A 10,382-nucleotide genomic window follows, 5' to 3' on the forward strand; every position below is an offset into this window, starting at 1 on the left:
CGTGATCGTCTCAACACCGTCAGGGCCAACAGCTACAACGAGTTGGTCAATATGGCTATCTCCCAGGAGGACTGCATTACAGCTCGACAGGCAGAAAAGAAGAGGAAGACCCCTGTGGCAGGACCTTCAGCTCAGCCACAGCGCTTCAGGATTGTGTCCGACACTCAGAACAGGGGACCCCAGCAGCAGCAAGGGAGATGGGTGATCCGACCACAGCAGCAGCAGCAGGCACCCAACCGTACCCAGTTTCCCGCTCAGAGGAACAACCAGCAGCAGCAGCAGTACCGCCAGGCAAATGACAACAGGTGTTTCACGTGTGGCAACACCGGACATTACGCCAAGAACTGCCCCAGGAACCATCAGAGGCAGGGGCAGAATGTTAATCAGAACCAAGGCAAAAGGCAGAAGGTGCAAGTGAGACAGGGCAGGCTAAACTTCACCACCATGGCTGATATTCCAGAGGGAGCACCCGTCATGACTGGTATCTTTACAGTTTTGAATTATCCTGCTATTATCCTTTTTTATTCTGGTGCATCGCATAGTTTTATCAGTGCCAAATTTAGTGCCAAGTGCCAGTTGCCCTTTCACCACACCGATGGGGGCATTACCATTTCAACACCAGGAGGCAGAGTTGCCACTTATCAAATCAACAGGCAAGTGCCTATAAAATTTGGTAGTCTAGTGATTAGAACCACCCTTCTCATCTTAGGATTGGATAGCGTGGATATTATATTGGGAGCTGACTGGTTGACCAGGCATCAGGCAGTATTGGATATTGCAGCCAGATCGTTGAAATTCATTCCCCTGCTTATGGCGAGACTGTTTTATATTTGCCCGACCAGGGATGTACCCGTTCCTGTGCCTTCGTTATGATAGAGTCCCCAGTGGAAAAGATCCCAGTGGTCCGTGACTACCCGGATGTTTTTCCGGATGAATTGCCAGGGATGCCACCTGATCGAGATATTGAGTTCGCCATCGAATTACAACCCGGGACTGCTCCTATCTCCAAGAGACCCTATAGGATGCCTCCCGCAGAATTGGCAGAACTGAAAAAGCAATTGCAAGAATTGTTGGACAAGGGGTTTATTCGCCCAAGTACTTCGCCTTGGGGATGTCCCGCCTTGTTCGTAAAGAAAAAGGATGAAAGTTTGAGGATGTGTGTTGACTACCGCCCTCTCAATGTGGTGACTATCAAGAACAAATACTCACTGCCCCGCATTGATGTTCTGTTTGATCAGTTGGTGGGAGCCAAGGTATTCTCCAAAATAGACCTTCGCTCAGGTTACCATCAGATCAAGATCCGTGCCAGTGACATTCCCAAGACAGCTTTCTCTACCAGATATGGGTTGTATGAATTTTTGGTGATGTATTTTGGGCTGACCAATGCCCCGGCTTATTTTATGTACCTGATGAACTCAATGTTTATGCCAGAATTGGATAACTTCGTGGTCGTTTTCATTGATGATATTCTGGTCTATTCCAAGAATGAAGACGAACATACTGAGCACCTGCACATCGTGCTTCAGCGACTGCGTGATCATCATCTTTATGCTAAGTTGTCTAAATGTGAGTTCTGACTGAAGGAGATTAAATTCTTGGGTCACACAATTTCCCAGGATGGGATATCAGTTGATCCTGAGAAGGTACAAGAGGTGATGGATTGGAAACCCCCGACTACAGTGAGGCAGATTCGGAGTTTTCTGGGATTGGCAGGGTATTATCGACGATTTATTCCGGATTTCTCCCGAATTGCCAAACCAATGACTGAACTGTTGAACAAGGGAGTCAAGTATGATTGGAGCCAAAAGTGCGAGGATGCCTTTCACACTTTGAGGCAGCATTTGACCACAGCCCCAGTGCTGGCTCAACCTGACAACACCAAGCCATTTGAAGTTTATTGTGATGCTTCTGGTACTGGATTGGGATGTGTCTTGATGCAAGAGAACAGGGTCATTGCTTATGCTTCCCAAGCACTCAGGCCCCATAAGCAGAACTACCCCACACATGATCTGGAATTGGCAGCTGTGGTTCATGCTCTTAAGATATGGAGACACTACTTGATGGGAGCTCATTGTAACATCTACACTAATCACAAGAGTCTCAAATACATCTTCACTTAGGCAGATCTGAACATGAGGCAGAGGAGATGGTTGGAGTTAATCAAGGACTATGATTTAGAGGTACATTACCATCCTAGCAAAGCCAATGTTGTGGCAGATGCTTTGAGCAGAAAGGCCCAATGCAATTGTATGAGCATGGATGCAAGAGTTACCACCCTGTGCGATGAATTGTGCAAGTTGAACCTGGAAGTTGTCTCTTCCGGTGACCTAAACTATATCTCAGTGGAACCCACATTGCAAGAGCAAATAGTCAGGGCACAGATTGAGGATAAGGGTGTTCGGGTTATCAAGGAAATGATCAAGCAAAAAGCAGAAAAATACAAGTGCTTTCGGCAGGACAGCAAGGGAATTTTATGGTTTGGAGATCGATTGGTTGTTCCCAAGGACCCAGAGCTCAGAAAGAAGATACTAGATGAAGCTCACCTTTCCAAATTCTCCATGCACCCTGGTAGCAACAAGATGTACCATGATCTCAGATCTTTATATTGGTGGACCAGAATGAAGAGGGAAATTGCCAAATACATATCCGAGTGTGACACTTGCCAGAGGATAAAAGCTAGCCACTTGAAGGCAGCAGGCCCTTTGCAACCCCTTCCCATACCATCTTGGAAATGGGAGGACATTTGTATGGATTTTATCGTAGGATTGCCCAATACCTCCAGGCACCATGATTCCATTTGGGTTATTGTGGACAGGTTGACCAAGACCGCTCACTTCTTGCCAGTGCACACCACCCACAGGACAGAGAAGTATGCAGAGATCTACATTGACCAGATAGTTCGTCTGCATGGGATACCAAGGACTATAGTCTCAGACCGAGGAGCACCTTTTGTGGCATGATTTTGGGAACAATTGCAGGAATCACTTGGGACCCAGGTCATACGAAGCTCAGCATACCATCCCCAAACAGATGGCCAGACAGAAAGGGTGAATCAGATTTTGGAAGACATGTTGCGAGCATGTGCACTACACTACGGGAAGGATTGGGACAAGTGTCTTTCCTTGGCAGAATTTTTTTACAATAATAGCTATCAGTCCAGCCTGAAGATGGCACCTTTTGAAGCCTTATATGGGAGAAGGTGTAGGACCCCACTGAATTGGTCTCAAGCAGGAGAAAAAGGGAAATTTTTGGGCCAGATTTGGTACTTGAAGCAGAAGCAAAGGTCAGAATTATCAAGAAGAACCTAGAAGCTGCTCAGGCCAGACAAAAGAGCTATCATGACAAGAGGCGGAAGCCTCTACATTTTGAAGTGGGAGACCATGTTTATCTTAAGGTGTCACCCACCAAGGGTGTCCAGAGATTCGGGATCAAGGGCAAGTTAGCTCCTCGCTACATTGGACCCTACGAGATCAAGGAGGCTTGTGGACCCGTAGCCTATCAATTGGAATTGCCACCTCACATGTCAGCAGTTCACAATGTGTTCCATGTATCTCAATTGCGGAAATGTGTTCGCCTACCCACTGAAGTGCTGCCAGAACCAGACATTGAGATAGAACCAGACTTGTCCTACCAAGAGTACCCCGTCAAGGTATTAGATCAAAAGGAGAGATCAACTCGGGCAAGGTCGGTCAGAATGTATAAGGTTCAGTGGAGTCACCATTCAGCAGAAGAAGCTACATGGGAGACTGAGGATTTTCTACGCTCTCGCTTCCCCGACTTTCTAGCCAAAGGAGTCGGTACGTAACCCCAAAAACCCCACCCGCCCTTTGAATTCAATTATAAGAAAAACTTAGATAACAAGGATAGTCTAAGTTGTGGATTTAACTTAAAAAGGGCTTCATTCTGAAGTTGCAAAGAGAATGACATTCGAAGAGCAGTTGACAAGAGAAACTTGAGTAAAGAAAAAGTAGCACACCTTCAGGCACCCCTCCAAGGGACTCTACCTCAAATCTCAGGACGAGATTCCTTTAAGGGGGGAGGGCTGTAACACCCCAGGTGTTACTCAGGGTGTCCACCCAGGGCTACCCCTTTTAACCTATTATCACATGAGAATTGGTTTGGGCAAAGTACATCAAACTTGGAATTCAAGGTCCTAAACAAGTGCCAACCATCTTGGATATCATGCCCTAGCTTGTCATGCACATCCAAGGGGGGGATTTCCCAAAACCCTAAAGCAAACCCCTCTTGGGCAATAGGAACCCTAATTGAAGCTAGGATCAAAAGGTCATGTAAACCTTATGATCATGGCTTGAGCCAAATATAAAAGTTGTAGTATACTTCATAACCTACAAATGATAGTAATAAAGTGACCCCAAAAAGATTTCAGAAAAGCCCCAAAAAGTTCACCCAAGGTTGAGCACAAGGGAAAATTCAGAATTTGCCTAAGTCTAAAAACTAACCCTTGAACAAAGATCCCACATGTTCACCTTAATCCAAAATTCAAAACACTTCGACCCAATTGACAAAGTGGCGCCAAATTAACCCTAGAATGCCCTCGAAAGAGGTGACACCTACCCTAGGGCGTTTGACATGACTTGGCACCATTTTTGTCTCGGCTTGGACCTAGCTGACACAGCCAACTTCTCACCCCTCTATCTCCCTACCCCAACCATATCTTGACTTGGAACTCACAGCAAAAAGGTAGGATATGGAGCAGGGAATCGACCGTACACAGTGACTTTGCCAAGATACGCACGCTATGGTGCTCAAATCCGCCGTTGAACCATGGCAGAAGCGAGCTCCCACGTGTTCGACGCGGGCTGACACCCGGGGGCGCGCTCAAAGCACGCCCGTGCGCGAACCCCCGCGCGCCCGCGGCCGCCCGTGACCACGCCCGCGCCACGGCTATAAAGCCTGTCCCAGTGCTCGGCTGCCTTCCCCGTTGCCTCCTCTGTACCTCGCCTGACTTCCCCGAGCCAGTCCTTAGCTCCGGCGACCTCCCCGCGACCCGCCAGTGCCGCCCGAGAGCAACCACCGTGGCCAGCCCCTTTCTTGTCCTCCTCTGTTCGATCCAAGCCTTCAGATAGCTTCCTGGTGAGGCCGTGAAGCTTACTCAAGCTTGAACCGAGGACCCGCGTCACCGGAATAGCGAAACCGTGCTCGCCGGAGTTCTTCCCCCCGCCGGCGCACGTGGACCGGGTAAATCACTGAGCCATTTTCCGATTCAATGCACAGATAGCCTCTACATCACCCCAGGGAGCTCACCGTGCCGTTGGATTGGAATAGGTCGCCGTGGTTTGGCCGGCACACTCGCCGCCGACGAGAACACCCGCCTGCGCACGAGGACCGAGCGATTCCGGCCATCCCCGCCGTCGAGCCGTACATCGCTGTGACCGCCAGAGTCTCCCCGAGCCAACCCTGCCCTTCGCCGGACCTATCTCGCCGCCGGTAAGCCGCGCCACCCTTTTCTTTCCCGCGGGTACTGTTTACATTGGGGGAGGGACTGCAGGTGAGAGGAAGAGAAGGTCAGGGGGCTTTTTGAACTGTCAGCGACTCAGGGGAATAGTGGCTCAGGGGTAGATTTGAGTGGGTTGATTTAGTTTAAACCCAGGGACCTCGGTGTAAACTGTTTTTCCAGGAAACTCTTATTAAATTTGTTTTTAAATTGAACAGAGACTTTAAAAATTCATAACTTCTGTTTACTTCATCAAAATTTGGTCAAACCAATTTTGACAGACTCTAAATAATGTAACCCACTTAAGAAAAATATAAAACCCCCTATGTACTATAGAAAACTTTAAAGCTCTGATTTAATTATATTTTTGGCCAAAAGCTCAATAATAGAAAGAAAAATAGTTATATTATTTGACTAGGGTTATAAAAATTTGGAGAAATCTATGTCCACCTACTGACCTAATTAAAAATGTTGAATCTCTCTGTCCACTCCATTAAGTTAGTTTTTACCCCTTATTTTACAATATGCTTAAGGTTAAGAAAAATAGAAAATGTGATTTAAATAATGAACCAAAGGGCACCCCTATTTTTGTTAGGGTACTTATTCAATATAGTTCACTGGAAAAATCTATCATACCCTGGTTTAGTATAAAATAAGTAGAATACCTTTTATCTTAATAAAACAAGGAGAACTTAGAAAAACCCTACAAAAATAACCTCAAGGTGAAATCACCCCAACCCTTGGGATAACTAATGTTTGGTTAATAAGAACTTAGGAAAAATATGAAATCTGCTGTTTGACATTTTTCAAATAACAATGTAGTAGAAAGTGCCTTTTTGACATTTAACTTTAGAAAATCATAACTAAATGACCATCCTTTAGCTTTCTGTGATTTTTGGCACAAAAGCCTATTATTGCTATTAGATGCCAGCAAAAATAACCTTTAGGACAGAACCCACCCCTAATTAGGATATGTAGTGTTAAGTGGCCCATTTTACACAACTCTTGTTATTTTTGTCTAAAGCAAAACCTTCACATGTAGAGCCTCAAATTCTTAAAACAGGCTAGAATAGAAAATGGCAACCCACTGTAATTTTTATGGAATTTTTGGAAAATAGTAACCCACTGTCATAGTTCAAACCTACCCTATAAACCATAAGTAGAAAATTAAAGAAAGGAAAATGAATAATGGAAATTAGTTTCATCCTAGAACCCTTGTAAATTATCCACTGAAATATAAAGGCAATGCAAATCCACTATGTTTATCCTCAACAAAAATCTAAACCTAGGAGTGATAAGCATAAACCACTAAAGGCCCCGTATGACCAAGCAAACCCTAAGTTACTCCTTAACTTAGTGTTTCTTCTCTCAACATAATGTTATTAAATCTTGCATAATCATGACATACATGTTCATTGCATTTCGTTAGACTATAACCTTGTTGACGGAGAGTACGTCCTCGTGCCGGAGCAAGGAGCTGCTCAGGAGGTAGCCCCAGATCCAGCACCAGAGTCTGCATCAGAGGATCTGCCTGCCACTGCTTTGGAAGGCAAGCCCCGGTTTATGCATAACCTGTTATTTATGCTATTTTACTACACTTATTGATTGTAGGATTGAATGTGCACTTAAGTGTAGGAGTTGTTTGAAACCCTAGTTGCATGATCTCAGGAATCCTGTTGAGATGAATACTAGTATGCTAGGTCGAGTAGCTGCTTTATTAAGTAGGATCTCGGTAGAAGTCGAGTGATTTTTCTAGCACTCGCGCGAGGTCAGGAAATTGGTTGTATCCACTTTCTTATCATAATGATGCTGGTTTGTGGACAACAATCCAGGGGGATTGGTTGTCCACGGGATAAAAATTGGAATAAGGATTAAGGTGTGGTACCGTGAGTCAAGCGTTTGAACGTACTAAACATATACCGAGAAATATGGTAAATCGGTAAGCCTAGTACCTGATTGAACCTGGAAGCAGATTGCCCTCCTCACGCGACCTGAGATGAGGTCTCCCATTCCGGTTATGGTGGGTACAAGTGCGGTCACTGCACGACGGCAGTCGGGGTCAGTGAGGCATTGTACGCCAAGGCGGTGAGCCCCTCTCTGCTGACGGGGAATCGATGGGGACGGTTGATGTGTGTGGGGACGGAGTGCCCCGGCATGTCGTGTGTTTAGGTTTACCTTGCAAGGATAAAAACTCGATTCGAATCGTCTGCTTCTCGCAGCTAATGAGACTGCTTGATCCATGCTGCTACATTGAGTAACAAGTGGAATTGTGCTGAGATGATACAAGATGTTGATTGCTAAAAATGTTTGTTACTATGTATGAATAGATAGTACATCTTTAGCCTTAAGAGAGTCACACTTAATTTTGACAAAGTTAAAAACTTGATTTAGAAACTCAGCTAGTGCTTTTGGCAACCAAACCCCACAGCCAAACAGCTGCATGTCTAGAGGTAGAGGAGTAGACTCCTCACACCGGGTAAGTCTAGCTGAGTATTAGTATACTCAGCCTTGCTTGTGGCATAATTTTTTACAGGTTCTCTGGAGGACATGGTTGCTGGAGTAACTTGGTCGTCCATCTTGTCACCGGGTTGGACTGTCGAGTGGGACCCTACCTCGGCTGAGGAGGAGCATGAGGAGTGATGGGACAGGCTTCCCCATCTCTCTGTTTATTTACCGTTAGTTTTATTCCGCTGCACTTCGAACAATGATGACTACTTTTGAAAAACTCCGATGGTGATGTAATAATTTAATACTCCTTCATGTATGGTTTTATGCTTTATTGTATTTGCTCTGTGACTCACCTTCGAGTGAGATTGTGGTACTTGATCCTGTCAGTGGCCGTGTCGGACTAGATCCGAGGGATTGATGGATTATTCCCATTTAAGTGTGGTCTAGCCTCTAAGGCAGGGCTCAGGCACTTAACTTGGAATAATTCGGGCAGTTCCGCCACAACAGTCCGGTGAATTATAGCAGAGCAGCTCCTAGAATTCCCGAAGGTGGCAAGTTCAGACTGGAATTTCCTGGTGCACCGGACACTGTCCGGTGGTGCACCGGACAGTCCGGTGCGCCAGACCAGGGCACACTTCGGTTGTCTTTTGCTCTTTTTATTTGAACCCTTTCTTGGTCTTTTTATTGGTTTGTTGTGAACCTTTGGCACCTGTAGAACTCATAATCTAGAGCAAACTAGTTAGTCCAATTATTTGTGTTGGGCAATTCAACCACCAAAATCAATTAGGAAAAGGTGTAAGCCTATTTCCCTTTCACATATATTATTATCGACCTCAGTATCTCAAAATCTTTACCAACAACCAATAGAGAACTATACTAATACAAAGATCAATTTTAAAGTTTCAAACAAAAGGTGCATGGATTCAATAATAGGTCAGAGAAAAGAAGAAAAATGCATTGCTTTGTCTACTATAATTATTCCTTTCCAGTCAGTTATTATTCTCCGTATCATGAGCAGCGATTGCAAAAAATGATACAGTAACACTACAATCTGTAAATACCAGCAAGTTACTTTTGTTTTTGGTAACCAAGCAATTAGTAGGTCACTACAGTTTGTTTGGTTACCCTGCCTGATGAACATGGCACATAGGTCAATACTTCGATACTCTACTATTAATAACTTGGTAAATCACGGCACCAACAAACTACTACACACGGGTTTATGGAACACAAGGGGAGGTACATAGTCATCTGTTCCTACATCATATATTCCATGGAATGTCTACTGACTGTCATATAGTTTATGTCCTTGGGTCCTTGCTATTGCTACAGTCACTGTATGTGAGCAAACAAATTCTTAAATGTGGCATGTATAGACTTGCACATCTCTTCTGAGTGTTATGCTACTGTCAGTTTTTTGTGGCTGTATATACCATTCTCAATGATCAACAAACATATGGCCTTCAGAGTACATTATTGCAAAGTACTGCCTTTAGTCCTAAACCAAATATAATTCTAAATGAGGGGTCCAACTTCCAATTTTTTATCTTTAAAAAAACTGCCAAGGCTTTTACTATTGTTGTATACATTAATTTTTTGTTTGTTACATTAGGTAGTAGTGTCATTATTAGATTCAGTTTCAAAAGTATTTCTGTAAAAATGGAAACGAAAAAAGACTTTGGTAATATACATCAAAAAAGTAAAGCAGCGAAATGTATGGAGAGTGACAGATGAAATTGAGCTGTTAAAAACAACAACAACGGGCAACCTTTTTTCTTTATGACAATTGGGCAGCAAAACAAGGACATGGAATCTCTACCGCTCCCATCAACACTACTTATAGCTCTGCAATATGCATGGCTCCATGGTCTGATGCCCCTCTATGTAGCAATTCCGCATTCCTAACGGAAAACTGCCTTAGCTTTACACAGCTAAGTGACTCGTTTAATGAAAATAAGTTTCTCACTGGGATTTGATAGAAATGCAATGCGATCAAACATGTAAGAAAACCATCAATTCATCAGCACATGAAACCTTACTCTTAGGAGTGTAAAAAAGATGTTACTATAGGAGAAATGTGTGATGTCATGAATGGCACTTGAATTATTTCCATGGCTAAGCTATTTTGTCATGAACAAGTGATGTTTTGTGTGTTAAATTGAAAAGGATAGCGTATAGAATAATCTTCATGGCTAATTCTACATTAGTTACTGCATAGCCAACATCAGTTATTAGAATAAACGTGTGCAATTTGGACCTACCTTGCTAGGCTTAGGCTCAAGTAAAATCTGTTAGTAGAAGCACAACTCCATCTGTGCAGCTTGTTTTGTGGGTAGAAAATAACACCCAATGAACAGTTACTACTCTAGTGCTCAAGAACTGGTTCAGTTGTAGAAAAAAGAAAGAGCAGAATCTTACCTGGTTCCAACCCAAAGGAGCAAGAATAGTTCGTGCGCCATGAATATCGCCAAAGTCCTTC

The sequence above is a fragment of the Zea mays genome, chromosome 10, assembly GCF_902167145.1.
Source record: "Zea mays cultivar B73 chromosome 10, Zm-B73-REFERENCE-NAM-5.0, whole genome shotgun sequence".
Lineage (NCBI taxonomy): Eukaryota > Viridiplantae > Streptophyta > Magnoliopsida > Poales > Poaceae > Zea > Zea mays.